The sequence below is a fragment of the Gossypium hirsutum genome, chromosome D02 (assembly GCF_007990345.1).
Source record: "Gossypium hirsutum isolate 1008001.06 chromosome D02, Gossypium_hirsutum_v2.1, whole genome shotgun sequence".
NCBI lineage: Eukaryota > Viridiplantae > Streptophyta > Magnoliopsida > Malvales > Malvaceae > Gossypium > Gossypium hirsutum.
The window spans coordinates 43446816-43467276 of record NC_053438.1 but is presented as its reverse complement, the minus strand read 5'-3'; positions in this window follow the sequence as shown (position 1 = coordinate 43467276).

Below are 20461 nucleotides of genomic sequence, written 5' to 3'. Positions count from 1 at the left end.
TTTCGAAAATCATTTTCTTTTTATGACAAATGAAAGTCTGATAAAACCTGATTTGTTCTTTGCAAACAGTGTTCTTGTTATTGTAAAAAATAGGATTAACCAAATTATCTTCTAAATCGATTTGCAAACATTTGTAGCAACGGAAAAACTATAATTTAGCTCCAGCTCAAAACTCTTCGAGTAACTTAGACTCAAAAGCAAAAATAGTTATTTTCAACCCACGCACGAAATTCAAATCTAATTTAGAAAAATAGAAAAAAAAATGCGAAAACTCAAAACTAAACAAATGTCCAAAAACAAAACTCATACTACAATTTAACAATCTTCCTTACAACCAAATAAAATTATTAGACTAAAATTTTAGAAAAACAATTATTAAACCAAACAAAATTATTTAAACTCCGAGACTTTCGATTGTCGAGCCCAGATTCAAAACACAAGAATTACTTGAAAGGGGAAAAACTAAAGGGATGAGCTACACGAGCTCAGTGTGAGTTTGAAACATAAGCAAATGGCAAAAGACGGAATAACACAACAAATATTTCAGAAATATTTATACAGACAACATACGAAAATCACAAATCGGTAATCCAATATACGAATTTTTTCCATTAACAAATAGAACACAATTATATTATTCCAGCATAAACTCAGATGTGTAATGAATGCAACGAATCAAAATCCCACCCAACCAACCAAACACCACTACAACCACCCTGCACACCACAATTGCACTATGATAAGCCCATCCACCTTGCACACCACTGAGAGCTATGGTAAACCCATCCACCCTACACACAACGGTAATGGATTTAAGCCACTTAAATAGAAATATGCAACTAAGCTGATATATATATTTACTGTTAATGTACCGCTGTCAAAATAATTTGCAGTTTTAACACCTCTAACCCGTATTCGTCACCAGAATAGGATTACGGAGCATTATCGAACAAACGAAACAATAAAAAATTCATTTCATGCCTCATTGCATACATAATCTAATTACATTCAATCGCAAATGTCCCTTGATCGAGCCCTCGAGGCCCTAGAAATACCTTAAAAAAATTCGATACCAAATTAGAAACAATCATAAAGTACAAGAAAAAGTTAGCAAAATTAGATTGCACGGGTCACACGGCAGTGTGAACTACACGGCTCAGACACACATGCATGCCTCAGGCTGTGTAATAATCAAAATAGGGACATACAGCCGTGTCCCAGCTCGTGCCTCAGGCCGTGTAACAATCGAAATCGGGACACAAGGTCGTGCCCCAACCCGTGCCCTCACCCGTGTAACTCTCTGAGTTGGGTCACACGGCTAAGCCACACATCTATGTGCTATTCTGTGTAACTCTCGAATTAGCCACACACATCCGTGTGCCAGGCCGTGTGTTAGGGCATGTAACAGCCTGACTTGTATGCATTAAAACCTACAGGGGACACAAAGTCGTGTCGCTTGGTCGTGTGTCACACACGGTTGAGTCACACGCCTGTGTCTCAGACCGTGTGGACATGAATTTGCCTAAAAACAAGCCATTTCCATCACCAATTCAAGAAACCATCTAAAGGCCTTTAACACACCTAATCAAAGCAGCAAAACATGACCAAAACCAACATGAAATTACCAATTCAAAAGTTCAAAACTATTCAACCAATATGCGATACAAGGCACCTCAATTTCAAACATTCAAACTTACCAAAACATGTATATGTTGATCATATTTCTATTATCAAACATAACTCAACTTTTACGAAAACATACCTCAAATATGATCATTAACACTTTAGCCTAACTTACCATTTAAGCCATACCTTTCATGCACCATAAGTACCAAAATTACACAAACTAACCAACATCAAATGGTAACAAAACAATTTATAAATGCCAAAATAACTTATTATGCATACATGACATCAAAACACAAACACATTTTGTTATTATGTACACATTCATTAAACACCATTTTATAACATCCTAAACACATTCCAACCTCAAATTCAACTACGTAAGTTTATACATGCCACTACCCTAGGAGATACAAAAACTACCAAAGTTGATGGATAGTGTGAGCTGAAGGTTTGATCCGTCCAAAGTGTCAACAACAACGATCTACAAAACAATCCACAAGAACGAATAAGCTTATAAAGCCTAGTAAGAATGTAGCATATCATTTAATCTAACAATAACTTGAATACGATTCACATGTTATTTTATTTAGACTTATTGAAGTCTAAACAAGGGCATGCGTGTGCAATTTAAGGGTACCGAAGTACAAACAGGGGCACGTATATGCAATTCATCATTATTTTTCTAAAAACATAATAATTAAACCATCATAGTACAAGTACACAAATAGAGATTCATTTCGTATTCAAACACTACAAACTTACATTGACGATTTGAGCGTAACAACAAAGTCGAGTAATCCGAGACTTTAGCTTTCCCCAAATCTAAGTCCGTACGTGGTCTATCTTGATATAAATATACAAATTCAATCCATTTAATACTTATATTATTCAAGTCAGTCCATATTTCATATTCTTCCAAACTTACAATTTTGCCCCTAACATTTTTAACTTTTCACAATTTAGTCCATAAGTTCAAAAATTGAAATCGAAGCATTTTAATCCCCATCTCATGCTAGCTGAATTCACTAGGGACCTATATCAATCCATAAAAACCATCATTTCATGAATTTAACTAGAAATTTTAGGAATTTTACAAATAAGTCCCTAAATATCATTTTCACCAAAAATCACTTTACAAAACTTGTTTATTTATCAACAAAGACTCCGGGCTAGCTAGATTAAGCTACAACGATCCCGAAAACATAAAAATCATTAAAAACGGAATTGAAACACAAACCATGCAAGCAAAATTAGTTGACCGAATTCCCTAGCAAGTTTCATGTTTTTCTCTTTTAATTTCAGTGGAAGATGGCTTGAGAAAGATGAATGAATTTTTGGTTTTATTAAATTTAACCTTTATTTACTTAATAACTAAAATAACCTTTAAAAACTTTAATAATTTCAACAAAACCAAACCATGAATATCCACTAACCACTAAAATGGTCTAATTACCATCTATGTCCTCTCACTTTAGAATTTCATAGCTATTAGACCCCTTTAACTAATAGAACTATACTTTTTCACTTTTTACGATTTAGTCCTTTTTACATAATTAAACATGAAAACGTTAAAATTTCTTAACAAAATTTTTATACGACCTTACTAACATTTCATAGACATTAAAATAATATTAAAATAATAATTTACTCATTAGATTTGTGGTCCCAAAACCACTGTTTTGATTTCACTAAAAACGGGTTGTTACAACTCTCCCCCTAAAGGAATTTTTGTCACCAAAAATCTAACCAGAATAGAGGTTCGGGTATTGTACTTTCATAGTTTCTTCCGGTCCCAGGTAGCCTCCTCTTCTATACTATAACGCTACCAGAGAAATTTTACTAAAGCTATGATTTTATTTCTCAATTCTTTAACCTCCTAATTAGAATTCTGATTGGTTCTTCACTATACGTCATGTCTAGCTGAATTTCAACATCAACAGGTGAAATCACGTTTGGAGGATCTAATCGATACCATCATAACCTCGATTCATGGAATACATTGTGAATCTTTTCTAACTCAGACGGTAAAGCCAATCTATAAGCTACTGGCCCAATTCTCTCAATGATCTTATACAGCCAATAAATTGCGGACTAAGATTTCCTTTCTGACCAAATCAGAGGACTTTCTTCCAAGGTGACACTTTCAAAAAACTTTGCCGTTGACTTGAAAATCAATGTCTTTTCTTTTCATATCCGCATAAGACTTCTGACAATCCAAAGCCACTTTCCAACTGTCACATATCACTTTAACTTATTCTTCGATTTCTCGTATCAAATCAACACCGAATAAATTTTTCTCACTAAGCTCAGTCTAGTATAACGAAGTTTAACACTTTCAACCATACAAAGCTTCGTATGTGCCATTTTAATACTCGCTTAATAACTGTTGTTGTATGCAACGGCAAAAATCTCTCCTAGTTACCTTCGAACTCCAAAATACAACCTTGTAGCATATCTTTGAGTATCTGAATTACTCGCTTAAACTGACCATCGGTCTGAGATTGAAATGTTGTACTAAAATGCAGTCGAGTACCTAGAGCTTCATGTAACTTGCTCCAGAATCGAGACATAAATCACGGATCTCTGTAAAAAAATAATAGAAACTGACACACCGTGCAATCTAACAATCTCAGCAACATACAACTCTGCCAATATCTTGAGTGAAAAATCCGTATGCATTAGAATGAAATGTGCGAACTTCGTCAAACGATCAATGATGACCCACACAGCATTTTTCTTTCTCAGTGATAGAGGCAATCCTGATACGAAATCCATCATGAAATGCTCCCATTTCCACTATGGAATCATCACTGGTTGTAGTAAACCTGAAGGTACCTGATGCTCGGCATTAACTTGCTAAAACACCAAACATTTCGATACAAACTTAGAAATCTATTGTCTCATACCTGCCACCAGTACATCTATTTCAAATCACCGTACCTTTTATTGCTACCAGGATGAATTGACAAGTTACTATTTTGAACTTATTGTAAAATTTTTTATACAAGATCAGACTTTCCTGGAACACAAATTCTGTCTTTAAAGTACAAACTATATTGGCACCAACATGAAAATCTGAATAAATTGTTGCCACAATCCGTTTTCGTTTAGCTATCAAAACATCATCACATTTCTGAGCTTCGTAAATCTATTGTAGAAATGTCGGTCTAGCTTTTAATTCAGCTAAAATCGAACCATCATCAATCAACATTAATCGTGTGTTAAACACTCGCAAAGCAAATAGATATTTCCTACTCAATGCATTAGCAGCAACATTAGCCTTTCCCGGATGATAGTCAATGATCAAATCATAATCTTTCAATAGCTCAAGCCATTTGCGCTGTCTCAAATTGAAATCTTTTTGCGACACCAAATACTTTAGGCTTTTATGATTCGTAAAGATATGACATTTTTCTCCGTACAAATGGTTTCACCAAATCTTCAAAGGAAACACAATAGCTACAATCTCTAAATCGGGAGTCTATTAATTCTTTTCTTGTGTTTTGAACTGTCTAGACACATACACTATCACTTTGCCTTCTTGAATCAAAACACTACCCATACCATTTAATGAAGTATCACTGTAAATAAAAAATTCTTTACCGGACTCTGGCTAAACCAACACAGGTGCCTCGATTAACAAAGCTTTCAACTGATTAAAGCTTTGCTGACATTTCTCGGACCATTCGAATTTAACATCTTTTTTTAACAATATCGTCAATAACGTAGCAATCATCGAGACCCCCTTGACAAATCTTCTATAATATCCTGCTAAACCCAGAAAAATTTTGACTTCAGATACATTTCTCAAAGGCTTCCAATCTACCACTGCTAAAATTTTGCTTGGATCAACTCTAATGCCATTTGCCAATACCACATATCCTAAAAACTCGACTTCTCGAAGCCAGAACTCACATTTGCTAAACTTAGCGAATAGTTGTTTTTTGCATAAAGTTTGCAAAACAATTCTCAAATTCTAGGCATGCTCAGTCTCATCTCGTTAATAAATCAGAATATCATCAATAAACACAACAACAAATATGTCTAAGTACGGCCCGAATATTTTGTTCATCAGATCCATATATACAGTAGGTGTATTAGTCAAACCAAATGGCATCACAAGTAACTCATAATGTTCATACCTGGTTCTGAACGTGGTTTTTGGCACATATTAGTCTTTAACCTATAACTGATAATAACTGGAACGAATATCAATCTTTGAGAATACCGTCACACCTTTCAACTGGTCAAACAGATCATCAATATGTGGAAATGGATACTTATTCTTAATTGTAAATTTCTTGAGTTGTTGATAATTGATACATAATCTCATAGATCCGTCCTTTTTCTTAAAAAATAACACGAGAGCACCCTAAGGAGAAAAACTGGGCTAAACAAAGCCCCTATCTGTCAACTCTTACAACTGTGCTTTCAATTCTTTCAATTTTATAGATGACTTTTTGTATGGAGCATTGATATCGAGGATGTTCCCAGTACCAACTCAATAGCAAACTCAACCTCTCGGGCAGAGGTAACCCTGGTAATTCCTTTGGAAACACATCCGGGAACTCACACACAATCGGAACCGATTCTAATTTCAATACTGTAACCCTGGAATCAACTATATAAGCGAGATATGCTTCACAGCCCTTTTTAACATATTTCTATACTGACATAGTTGAGATTATATTAGATGTACCATCCAATCTGTCTGTTTCAATTCGGATCTGTTTATAATCTTGACATTTTAACACAATATGTTTTCTTCTACAATTCACAATAGCATCATGCAAAGTCAACTAGTCCATACCCTGAATCACATCAAACTCATCAAATGGTAACAACATCAAACTAGTGGGAAAATCATAACCCCTAAATTTCAGTGGACATGATCTACATAACTGATTAACTAGAACACACTGACCTAGGGGATTTGCAACTTTGACAGTATATTCAGTGAACTCAATAGGTAATTTCTTTTTGTCTACTAATATAGGGCATATACACGAATGAGTTGATCCAGGATCAATCAATGCATATACATTAATATCAAAGAGAGAAAAAGTACCAGCAATAACATCTGGAGCAGTAGCTTCCTCTCGAGCTCAGATCCATATGCCCTAGTTGGTGTTCTTGCTTCAGACCATTCATTCATCTCGCTATTCTTTCCTCGACTGGGAGTAGCATTTCTAGCGTTTTTAGATCGTCTACCTCTTTAAGAACTTGCTTTAGGTTTGTTTGATTGATTACCAAAATCATTTTTCTTTTTCAGACAATTACGAAGAAAATGATCAGTAGACCCATAATGGAAACAAGCTCCTGATTTTGATCGACACTCACCAAAATGCCTTTTATTACATTCATCACAAATAGAACGGTTCGCTCAACATTTCTGACACTTCCAACACTAGTTGTTGGAGAATTAACTGACTGGAAATTGATTTACCTCGGTTTCTCTCTACTAGTGAATTCTGAAGAGACAGCTGATCGACTTGTGTCATTTTTAAATTTCTTTGATGGAGACATTTGAGCAGGCTTGAATGACCCCTTTTTTGTTATAGTCTTGAAATTTTGAATCTAACTGTCATTTACTTTTACAAATTTCTTCAACTTTTTGAGCCCGCTTCAAAAGTTCTACAAATTCTCGTAACTTTAATGCTATTATAGCTATACGGATATCATCATTCAACCCATCTTCAAATCTAATACACATTTCCTCCTTATTTGATAAGATGTTACGAGAATACTTGCTTAACTGCACAAATATACGTTTATACTTAGCTATCGTCTGATTTCCTTGTTTTAACTCACGAAATTCTTTCTTTTTCCTGTCAATGAACAGTCGGCTAACATACTTCTTCTTGAATTCATTTTGAAAGAAGCCTCAATTAACACAATCATTCGATGTCATCGTGCTCAAAGTATCCCACCATAAATACACCTCATCTTTTAGTAAGGATACTACACACCTCAAACAAGCTTCAGGTGTAACATCCCTAACCCGTATCTGTCGCCAGAATAGGGTTACAGGGCATTACTGGAGGTTTCATTTCAAAAGAATAAAAAGTTTTAACCATTTTAATTCATATCATTAATAATAGCAAAACCAATCAATAACATACACACTGTCCCTTATACGAGCCCTCGAGGCTCTAAAAATACATTAGAAATAAGTTAGGACTGAATCGGAAACATATAGAATTTTTCAGAAAAATATGAAAATTTTCAAACTACAAAGGTCACACAACCGTGTGGCCAGGCCGCGTGTACGTGCAAAGTAAGGACACATGGCTGCGTCCCAGCCCGTGTCTGTGCCCGTGTAACTCACTGACTTAGGTCACATAGCCAAGCCACACGCCCGTGTGCCAGGCTGTGTGTTAGGGCATGTAACAGCCTGACTTGCATGCATTAAAACCTACAGGGGACACAAAGTCATGTAGCTTGGTCGTGTGTCACACACGGTTGAGTCACACGCCTGTGTCTCAGACCGTGTGGACATGAATTTGCCTTAAAACAAGCCATTTCCATCACCAATTCAAGCAAACATCTAAAGGCCTTTAAAACACCTATTCAAAGCATCAAAACATGACCAAAACCAACATGAAATGAACAATTCAAAAGTCCAAAATCATTCAACCAATATGCCATGCAAGGCACCTCAATTTCAAACATTCAAACTTACCAAAACATGTATATGTTGATCACATTTCTATTATCAAACATAACTCAACTTTTACAAAATCATACCTCGAATATGGTCATTAACACTTCAACATAACTTACCATTTGAGCCATACCTTTCATGCATCATAAGTACCAAAATGAAACAAACTAACCAACATCAAATGGTACCAAAACAACTTATAGATGCCAAAATAACTTATTATGCATACATGATATCAAAACACAAACACATTTGGTTATTATGTACATATTCATTAAAAACCATTTTATAACATCCTAAATACATTCCAACCTCAAATTCAACTCCGTAAGTTTATACATGCCACTACCCTAGGAGATAGAAAAACTACCAAAGTCGATGGATAGTGTGAGCTAAAGGTTTGATCCGTCCAAAGTGTCAGCAACAACTATCTGCAAAACAATCCACAAGAACGAATAAGCTTATAAAGCCTAGTAAGAACGTGGCATATCATTTAATCTAACAATAAATTGAATATGATTCACATGTTATTTGATTCAGAATTACTTAAGTCAAAACAGGGGTAAGTATGCGCAATTCAGGGGTACTGAAGTACAAACAAGGGCACGTATATGCAATTCATCATTATTCTTCTAAAAACATAATAATTAAAGCATCATAGTACAACTAAACAAACAAAAATTCATTTTGTATTAAAACACTACGAACTTACGTCGACGATTTGAGCGTAACAACGAAGTCGATTAATCAAAAGCTTAGCTTTCCCCCGATCTAAGTCCATACGTGGTCTATCTTAATCTAAATATACAAATTCAATCCATTTAATACTTCTATTACTCAATTCAGTCGATATTTCATATTCTTCCAAAAATACAATTTTGCCCCTAACATTTTTAACTTTTCACAATTTAATCCTTAGGTTCAAAAATTAAAATTTAAGCATTTTAATCCCCATATCATGCTAGCCGAATTCACTAGGGACCTATATCAATCCATACAAACCATCATTTCATGAATTTAACTAGAACTTTTAGTAATTTTAAAAATAAGCCCCTAAATGTCATTTTCACCAAAAATCACTTTACAAAACTTGTTTATTTATCAACAAGGACTTAAAATCTACCATTAAATATCAAGAATCACACAAGAGCATTTTTGGAGCAACCATAAATCTTTATCATTTTTACAAATTAATCCCCGGGCTAGCTAGATTAAGCTACAATGATCCCGAAAACATAAAAATCATTAAAAACGAAATTGAAACACAAACCATGCAAGCAAAATTAGTTGACCGAATTCCCTAGCAAGCTTCCATGTTTTTCTCTTTTAATTTCAGTGGAAGATGGCTTGAGAAAGATGAATGAATTTTTGGTTTTATTAAATTTAACCTTTATTTACCTAATTACCAAAATAACCTTTAAAAACTTTAATAATTTCAACAAAACCAATCCATGAATATCCACTAACCACTTAAATAGCACACTTACCATCTAAGTCCTCTCACTTTAGAATTTCATGCTATTAGACCCCTTTAACTAATAGAACTCTACTTTTTCACTTTTTACGATTTAGTCTTTTTTACATAATTAAACATGCAAACATCAAAATTTCTTACCAAAATTTTTATACGACCTTACTAAGATTCTATAGACATTAAAATAATAATAAAATAATAATTTACTCATCAAATTTGTGGTCCCAAAATCACTATTCTGATTTAACTAAAAACGGGTTGTTACATGACTACTCAAAATAGACTTCCTTCTGTTCACAACCAAAACCCCAGAAATTTATGCAAATGCAAAATTTCACACAATATGCTAGCCGACATATAGAAGTAGGAGTACGCATATTCAGTTGAACAGGTTTAGAATCATTTATACTTGTATTCAATTACTAAGTAACGATAACAACAATAAACTCAAATTCATTCATCACATCACATCAACACTGCTACAGACAACTAAATTTAATCCTGAAAGTACACATAAATACATAAATCCAAGTTGTATTGGACTCCCAAACACATTTACAGAGGCTTAAAAGAGCGTCAGATTACATAAGAACTAAAACAAGTCAGTTTATGAACTAAGAATAAAAAATGCAAAACAGGGCTACACGGCCGTGTGGCCAAGCCGTGTGGACTGATCCAAATTGTGTGACAGGGGTACAGAGCCGTGTGACAGAGGAACACGCGTGTAATTGAGATACAAGATTGTGTGGCTGAGACACATGCCTTTGTGACTGAGGTACGCTACCGTGTAACTCACTGACCCGTGTGACCAAATTAAAACATCACAGGAGCAGGAAAGACATGGTCGTGTTGTTAGCATATGTGCCCGTGTGACTAAACGACACGTCCGTGTGTGATCGACTAATTTTCCCCAACAGGGGTGGCATGGTCGTGTGACTAGCCCGTTTGACCCACCCTAGACCATGTGTCGCAAAACTTACCTAATTTCCAAACTGCGCACGGCCGTGTGAACCGCCCATGTGCTTGCCCGTGTGGCTCAAAACCACTTCCAAACCTAATGCACAACCACGAAAATTTATAGAAATATCATTCCAAAATACAAATGTTTAGGAAATCACACCTTATTACGTGTTTACAAGAACCAACGAATAATCAATTTCCACCATTGAACCAAACTGAAACTCGATTACAAGATCACACAAATCATTCTTTTTATACGAATCTGAATTGAATGCAGATGTGAAAAGAAATGAACCTCCTTAAAATAGAATTTGACAACATTGTTGAAATCAAAAAGAAAGAAAAACTTAAAGAACAAAAGAGAATGAAAAAGGAAAACATTGGAACAGAGGAATTTTGAAGTCAAAAGGAAAAATATCCAATTGGAAAAAAACTAAAAACTAACGTGAGAGGAAATAAAAGAACGTGTGAAGGATTTTGGGAATTTTCTAATTTTTCTAAAAATTTCAAAGTAAAATAAATAAATAAAAAATATTATTCATAAAAAATTAACCTATCAGAATTTTCAGAATTGAAACAAAAAACAAAAACATTTTCCACATTGCACACACGAGAACTCAAACCCAAGACCGAAAGTAAGCTACCTCAAAGATCTAGGCACTAAACTAGTAGGCTTAGTATGCTCCTAAAACATGAAAACCAACTTAACAATCCCACCGAACCACTGACCCAACCAACTAACTTGATTAATTCTAACCCCAATTTTGGGGCGTTACAAATAATACTAGTTTAAATCTCAACTCGGCCAGAATAAAACTATCACGTTCTAAATTTAAATTTGCATTCATAGACCTTAAAGTAAATAGAAACTTCTGACTTAAAGCGTCATCTACCACGTTATCTTTTCTAGAATGGTAATAAAATACCATATCATAATCTTTTAATAGCTTGGGCCACCTAAGTTGTCAGGAATTCAGGTCATTCTGAGTCATCAAGTACTTTAGGCTTTTGTTATTAGTAAAAACATGACATTTTTCACCAAACAGATAGTATTTCCATATTTTTAGAGCAAAAATAGCTACTGCTAACTCCAAATAATGCATTGGATAGTTTTTCTCGTAAGGTTTCAGCTGTCGCTAGGCATAAGCTATAACTTTTCCTTTCTACATTAAACACAGCCCGGACCGCTAAGTGAGGCATCACTATAAATAGTAAATTCTTTCTCAGATTCAGGCTAAATCGGAACTGGAGCCTCAGTCAACACGACTTTCAATTGTTCAAAACTCTACTGACATTTTTCAGACTAAATGAAACTGAAATCTTTCTACAATAGCTTCGTCATCGACAATGCTATTATTGAGAAATTCTTAACAAAACATTGATAATACCCAGCTAAACCCAGAAATCTACGTACCTTAAAAACATTTCTCGGAGCTTTCCAATTCGTGGTCACAGATATTTTACCAAAATCTACTCGGATACCATCTGCGAAAATCACATGTCCCAAAATCTGACCTCTTCGAGCCAGAACTTGCATTTACTAAACTTCGCATATAATTGTTTGTAGGGGCATTGGTTTGACCAGACGACATCACAAGAAACTCATAATGATCGTAACAAGTTCTAAATGCAGTTTTTGTTACATCAAGTTCTTTAACTTGCTACTAATAATAACCAGACCAGAGATCAATTTTAGAAAATATCGTAGCTCCTTTCAGCTGATCAAACAAATCATCAATACAAGGCAACGAATATTTATTTTTTATCGTAACTCTGGTCAACTGTCAATAATCTATACACAATCTCATCGAACCATCTTTCCTTTCCACAAATAACACTGGCACACCCCAAGATGACACGCTCGAATAAAACCGCGATCTAACAATGAAATGCTTATGTTTTTCTATACACTTTGTTCATTCAGTAATGCCTTCCTTGTATGAATTTCTCCTTCATTTAATAATATATTACTTGTATGAATTTCTTCTTCTTATGCTATTCATAATTGGTATCATTGTAGATTTGATGAGCTTTTGATATCCATATTTTTTGTACCATTATGCTTTTTATGGCTTATTTTGTTTAATAAAATTCAATATCTATAAAAAGGGGAGAAAACCATTAATATATGCATCTTGTAAGGAGGTGTACTAGAAATAGGAATAGCTTGTGACTTTATTGAATTATCCTTAGCATGCAATTCTTTGATTCTTAATCCATTCCTTGTTCGTATTTCTTGTTAACGATTGGTATCTTTGTTTAAGTATCAATTGTTATCTTTCATTGAGCATAAACTTGATTGAACTTTTATGTAATTAAAACTTATTTGTATTATCCTTAGATTTTCACATAAAGTGTTCTTTTCAAATGGATTTCAAGTATGCTTCTTCGCCATATTATTCTTTCTTGAAGTCCATTATTTACTTATGAGAATGCAATTGAATAGTCTTAACATGAATCTATTATGACTCATTGCATTATTGCATCAATCTTTATTCTCCCTGAGCTTAAATTTTCAAAATGTCTTTAAAATCAGTATCATTCTTCAAATGCTTCAATTGCTTTTTGATATAAAAAAAGGAAGAAAAAGATGAAATTTTTGTATGCATAGGTTTTATATATGTTTATCTTCTATATGCTTATGCAAGTGAATTACTGTTCATGTATATAGCCTCTTGACACATTATTTAAATACATGACATTTATAATGTCTTGGACATATCTCTTGTTTTCATGCATGCTTATTTTTCACATGTCTTGTTGAAATTCAATGCTCTTGTTTAAGGTTTTATGCTTAAAAATTTTTAAGGAACATTTTATTAATGAGGAGTTACATTTGGAAAATGTCTAAATGATTTAAGGGTTCTCAAAATGTAAATTTCTTTTAATTTTTTTTATATAAAAAGGGGGAGATTGTTAGCTTTGATGTCTCAAGATTTTGATATAACAACATTAAAAATAAATTTTATATATTATATTTCTTAACCCATTTAGTGAAAATATAGTTGAAAATTTTAGTAAACATTTTCAAAGCACTTTCAAAGACTTACAAAATACTTAAAAACATGTTTTAAATATGTTTCATCCTTATCAAGTGTTTTTGAGTCAATACCAAAATGTTCTAAGGTATTTAAAATGTTTTTAAGAAACTTTGGTAGTCAAGTCTCAATACATAAGACTATATGTTTTGAGACATGAAAGTTCTAATACAAAACTTTGCTTTAGGAATAGTAGGTCTAGAGACATTGGCATGTATGTCTAGATACATTAGTTTGCATGTCTCAAGACATAGCCTGCCAATAGCTATTTTTCAACCATGTCTCAAGACCTTGGTTGTAGGGACATTTTTTCAACCCAAAATTAATGCTTACAATGGCTCCAAACCATCCCCAACAACCATAAATGTTCACAAACTTATTCATGGGTATAAATACAAATCAAAGACACTTCAAGACTCAAGAGAGCAATATCCAAACAAAATGTTGAAGAAAAAATCTTTCATTTCTTTATTTTCTTCGTTTCTCTTGTGCATATTCATTGAGAGCTTTTTGTAATATCTTTTCTTACTCTCATATCTTTATTTTTAGAGCTTTAATTTGCAAACACACACCTACTAGAGGTTCAATATTAATTTTCCCATCTACTCTTTGTTGTAAAAAGTCTATTTAAGGTTTTTGAGGTATAAAACCTTTAGGAGATTAGGAGGGTTGATAGTTGAGCCTTCTAAAAGCTAGAGGGTTCTAGTTTATCCATAAAATATAGGGGGAAGATTCTATCTTAACCTTTTGAAAAAGATAAGAATGGTAAAGGTTATATATTTTTCTTGAAAAATAAAAATTCAAATATAATGATATGGGAAAACCTTGATTGAGGTATATCAAGGTAATGGAGGTAGGCAATTGGGATCGAACTATTATAAATCGAATTGTCCAAGATTTTAATTCATTTCCTTATTATTTAGAAAAGTTTGTACAAATTTAAAAAATACCAATTCATCCCTCTCTTGGTATTTTTTAGCCTAACACATTCCTCGGTTAACTTCTCATTCTCTCTTTTTCTATTTGTTATGTTGTTCATAGGGCTTTAAATATAGATTCTCAAAATTTGCTCTAAGTTTACAACATTAACCTATACCCGGTTTATTTGAACTTTCAACTATCCTAGAGAGAAGCACCTACTCTGTTAACTTTCATTTTCAAATGTTTTTATATAATAAAATAAATTTCAAAAATCCCTTAATCAAATTAGCAATTATTGTTGCAATCACTCTAAAATTATTTTCAAGTGCTACAAATTCAAAATAAATAAAAAATCCTAAAAGTCTTATGCAATTCATACATGTTTTTAGTACTTCCAAATCATTAAAAATGTTTTCTGGAGCTTTGTATCGATACATGTACTTGTTGTATCAGTATATTGTAAGTCAGTAAGTAAAATTGTAAAACAGGGGAGCATTGTATTGGAACATGTCCACATGTTTTCGTACATGTTGAATAAACATCTCAAGTCACTAACACCTGGAATCTAGAAATGTACCTTTGTATCGAAACCTTCCAAGAGGTACCAGTACATGTCCTTAGGGTATCAAAACATTCTCTAAGGTTTCGATACATCTTACTCTCCAATGACTATATTCTAAAAGTAATGTATTGGTACTATGAGTTATGTATCAGAACATGAGGTTGCAGGCTACTTTTAATGCTCAGAACTAATGCTTCCAATGACTCCAAACTCTCTCTAATGTCTCAAAGGTATCCAAATCAATTAAAGGGTATAAATAAAAGTCAAGAACAATTGAAGAAAGTAGTGAGACATATCCAAGCATCGAAAGCAAGACAATTCACTTTAGATCTCTTTTTTTCTCATATTCTCTTATACATTGTCCCTTTTAAGTACTTATTGTAATATCTTTTATTATTCTCATTTTCATTCTTTGAGAGAGATATCATTTGTAAACACACATCTTTTAGAGGTCTTAATTGTTTACACACTTCTCTTTATATTAAGGAGTTCACTCGAGGTTTTTGAGGTATAATACCTTAAGGGGTTTGTAAAGGGTTCTACCAGAGCCACAAGAGTTAGAGGGTTTTAGTTGCACCATAAAATCTAGGAGGAGGTTCTATCTTAACCTTGTACAAAAGATAGGAATTGTAAAGAGTATGCCTTTTCTTTGAAATGTAGCAATTCAAGTATAGTGAATTGAGAAGTCTTTGGTTGAGGTATACCAAGATAGTGGAGGTAGGTAATTAGAGTCGAATCACTATAAATCAATTATACAAGCTTATCTTTCCTTAAAAAAGTTTGTTAAAATTTTAAAATATCGATTCACCCCACTTGTATTTTCAGGCCTAACATACTCAATATTAGCAATTTATGATTGCATGTAGGGTGAGATTTTAGTCCATTTTTTGTATTTTCCTTACTACTTCATGTTATGGCACATTAATATTTATTCTGATGAACGTGGAGATGTATACATGATTTAAATGTTTTACTTTTCAAGAATCAATTTGGCATTATTTTAGATGAAGCCAAAGGTGGCCACTGTTTTGGAAATTGTTGGATTAAGACCAGGATACATATAGCCGTACTAGCAATAGACCAAGATGTACTCTCTCATGTTACTTAGTCCAAAGAAGGCTGCTAAAGAAAACTTGGACATTGCTAACTTATATCTTTGATTCAAAATATGTTTTAGCATAGAAGATTGGTGTTGTATATAATAGATATAGATATACATACAGCAACTTGTATAATTAGTTTGATTATATAAAATTTTATTTTCTCCCTTCATTTAGTTTCATATAAATTAAGTTCACTTGACTGTTGAGGAACTTGCAAACACTGAACTGAATAGAAGATTAGAGAGGTAATATTAGTCGGGGCAGGTTGTTGTAGGGATATAAAACTTGGGCGGCATGTTGGGTGGGTTGTGTGGCTTTTTAGAATTGCATTGTTTATCGATTGCGTGTTCTGGCAAAATGAAATTTGTAATGTCGAATTTGTGTGGTTTGAGTTCGTATTTTATATTTATCTTTTAATCTATATATACAGAAAAAGTCAAGAATTGTATATTGAGGATGTGAGATAAAAAGTCTTTATTAATTTATTTATTTGTAGAAGTGCTGAGAGGAAATCTTGGTTTTAGCTTGGGTTTTTTACTGGTCCGTCTGGTGAGATGAAAAGACTTTTTCTTTGGACTAGGATCTGCTGAAATTTTCTGCATTTGAGGAAAGTTAGCATATAAGAGCAAAGTCGTGTAATAGAGTTCGAGATAGCAAGGGTTTGATCTGTGATCAACAATGGAGAATTATTGATGATGATTTGACAGTATCTTTATAAATGAATAATTCAATTTCATGATTTATGGTATAAGGCGTCTTCATCATTGTAATGAGTTTTGTACTATAAGTGGACTCTTGAAAGTCTTGACTATGGTTTGCTATGAAATTTAGATGTTGAGATGATGCTTGGATTATGTTGATGCTATTTTTGTTTTTGATGAGTTTCATCTGTTGTCTTTTCTAAGATTTGACAGTTTTCATCTCTGGTTTAAGGTCTAACAGGGTGTACTTTGTGTTGCATCTATTGAAGCCTTCTAATGACAGCTTGGTGAACTGGAATCTTATATGCTTGATCATGGTTTCTTGGTGTTCTCTTGATGTTTCTTGTGCATGATGTTTTGGGCATCGTATTTTGTTACAAAAGATTGATTGAAACCATGTTTTGTGGCATGAGGCTAATTGTGCAAAGATGGGCTGAGCTGATTGTGTAACCATTTTTCAACATAGTGATTGATAGTCAATTTTATTTTGTATTTGGCATGTAACTGGTTTTAAGTTTATTAATAAAAGTCTTTAATGTTGGTTAGAAAAAAAAAGAAGAAGAAGTTGACATGATGTTCTTTAGCAGTATTTTTATTTTAAAAGCATTCTTTAAATACTAGTGTTGTTACTAAAATGAAATATAAAGAAATGTATTGTTAGATAGTTGAAAACCGTATTTATGTGGTGTAATTGGACCTTCAGTTTATGAAACATAAAAGTTATGTACGTACAATGGTGTCTTCTTTTCTTTTCTTTTTTACATTTTAATCGCTTGAATATTTTTTATTTTTATAAAAATATAATTTATTAAAGAGAATTAAAATAATTTATTAAATAATTAAATTATATGAGGGGAAGGAGAGAAGTTTATAAACACAAATCGAATCCTAAACATCAACCCATTCAACTTGAAATCAACACAAATTTACTGCTGAACCAATGGCATAATTGACAAATAATTTATTAAAAGATGTATGTACTGCAATACCCAATTTCTCTGCCCAGGCCCGCAAAATATTTTAAGGCCCAAACCCAACAAATTAAACCTAGCCCAAAAAAATAAAAAAACAGAAAACCTAAGAGCCTCCCTAGACTTCAGCCGCACGCCCAGCAACAGTTCTCCTTGCGCTCCGCAAATCGCGCCGCTAGCCCGCCTCCATCGCAGCACGTCGCTTCCCACGTTGCTGCAGTCGTCGCACACGCATACCTGTCATGAAAACCACGAGCCATGAACAGTAGAGATAACAAGAAATATAACAAAAATTAGATTTTTGTTATTTTTTATTTTTTTTTATTTTCTTCTCTAAGATTCGGTTATAAAAACCGATTTGAAACTCTCTGGAACGGGGGGATTCAGTGTAAAAGGGAGGAAAATAGAGAGAAAAGAATGAAATACAAAGAAAATTGAAGGTTAACCGCGTTTATTCTATTTTCATTTTTATTTATTCTTTTTTCTTTTCATTTGCTTTGTGAAATAGTAGTATAAAAGGGGAAAAGAAAGGCTTACCCGGTGGTCGCGTTCTATCCTCCGTCGCGATCGGAGGCTGAGACGGCGATTGGACCGTGAGAAATCCTTGAACGGCGGCTCCAAGGGTTAGAGAAACCCTAAAAGAAGCAGTTTCTGCTTCAAGGGAAAAACAAAACATTTCCCAAATTTTTTCCTTTTTTTCTTAAACCTTAAAACAGGTAAAACGACGCCGTTTAAGGGGGCCAGATTCGCGCGGACCTGACCCAGAGGGGAGGATCCGCGCTTTCTGGCTAAAGGGAAATTTGCGCAATTGGTCCCTCCCTTTTGCTACGCGCTCCAATAACACCTGTTTTACTTCTTTTTTTAAAATTGGGCCGCGTATTTTATTTTTGTTGCAAATTGGCCCATCGCCGCGCAACGTTTTTGGGAGGCGGGAATAATTTCCCTTTTGGTCCTCATTATTGCTTGCGCATTCATGCTGGTCCTCCTTTTTACTTATTTCGAATTTACCCCATTTTTTGTTTTTAAGTTCAATTTAGTCCATTTTTTTAACTATTTTTTTACGCTATTGTCGTAATTGTGTTCTTCCAATATTTTTTATTTTTTTTGTTATTATTAATATTATTATTGTTGTAATTATTGTTATCACTTCTATATATACACACGCATCTTTTTTTTATATAGTATACGTATACATATTTCTTTATATAATCCATATATATTCATAAACTTTATAAACGCATGCATATATTTTACATACGTTTTATTTTTTTTATTTTTTTTATTTTTCTTATCTTTTTAACTTTTATATATTTTTTATTTTATAGATATATACATATACATTTCTTTTATGTTATAAATATATATACATATACATATTTTTTATATTTTCATTTTACTTTCGAAATTTTCATGGGTACATGTACATGTATTTTTTATAAAATATGCATACATATTTTTAGAGATATTTATAAGCTTTTGCTTTGCATGTTTTTTTCACATATGTATACTTATATATATGTGTTAAATATATGCATACACATATTTTTAAATTTACTTGTATGTGCTTATATATATATTTTGTAAATACGTATATATACATGACTTAAATTAAAGTATTTGTTTCGTGTTATACATTAACTTTTTAGCATGTCTAGTAGAAAATATATGTTTTGGATTGCGTCAAAGCATTAAAATCATCATATTTTATAAATTTTCAAAATATTTGGCATTCATTATTCTCGAGAAAGATCGTGTCCTAACTTACTGGATTGCGATTATTTTTCGATGAATTTAGAAAGCCAAGAATTTGTTTTGCAATAAATTCACAAATTTCAAATAAAGCTTATTCTCGAGAATTCAAAAATGTTGGGTCCTAACTTACTGGTCATGACATTTTATTATCTCGAAATAAGAATTTCAAAAACAAAAGGCAGTATTTGGTATTTTGAAGATTTAAAAATATTGTGTCCTAACTTACTGGGTGTGATGTTTTATTTCTTTAAAATAAGAATATTTTATTATTTTGATTCGTTTGCAAGTTAAAAGTTCTTTTTTAAAATCTTTTCAAACTTTCGATAACAAGACATTGAATAATCAATTTGGTACCAATTTTGGGCGTTGCGAGGGTGCTAACCCTTCCTCGTGCGTAACTGACTCCCGAACCTATTTTCTCAAATTTCGCAGACCAAAATTATTTTTAAGGTGAGCCGATCACACCTCAATCAAGGATCGGTGGCGACTCTATTTTTTATTTTTTAAAGTCCACAACTAAAATTTTATCTTCAAAAAAGACGGTTTCGACAGCTTGGCGACTCCACTGGAGACATTTGAGAGTCGAGCCATGAATTGATTACGCTTTGTCTTTTTTGTCGAAAGTCAAAAGTTTTTAAAAAAATCATGATTTCCTTTCGCCTTTATTGATTTTCATCGTGACTCAT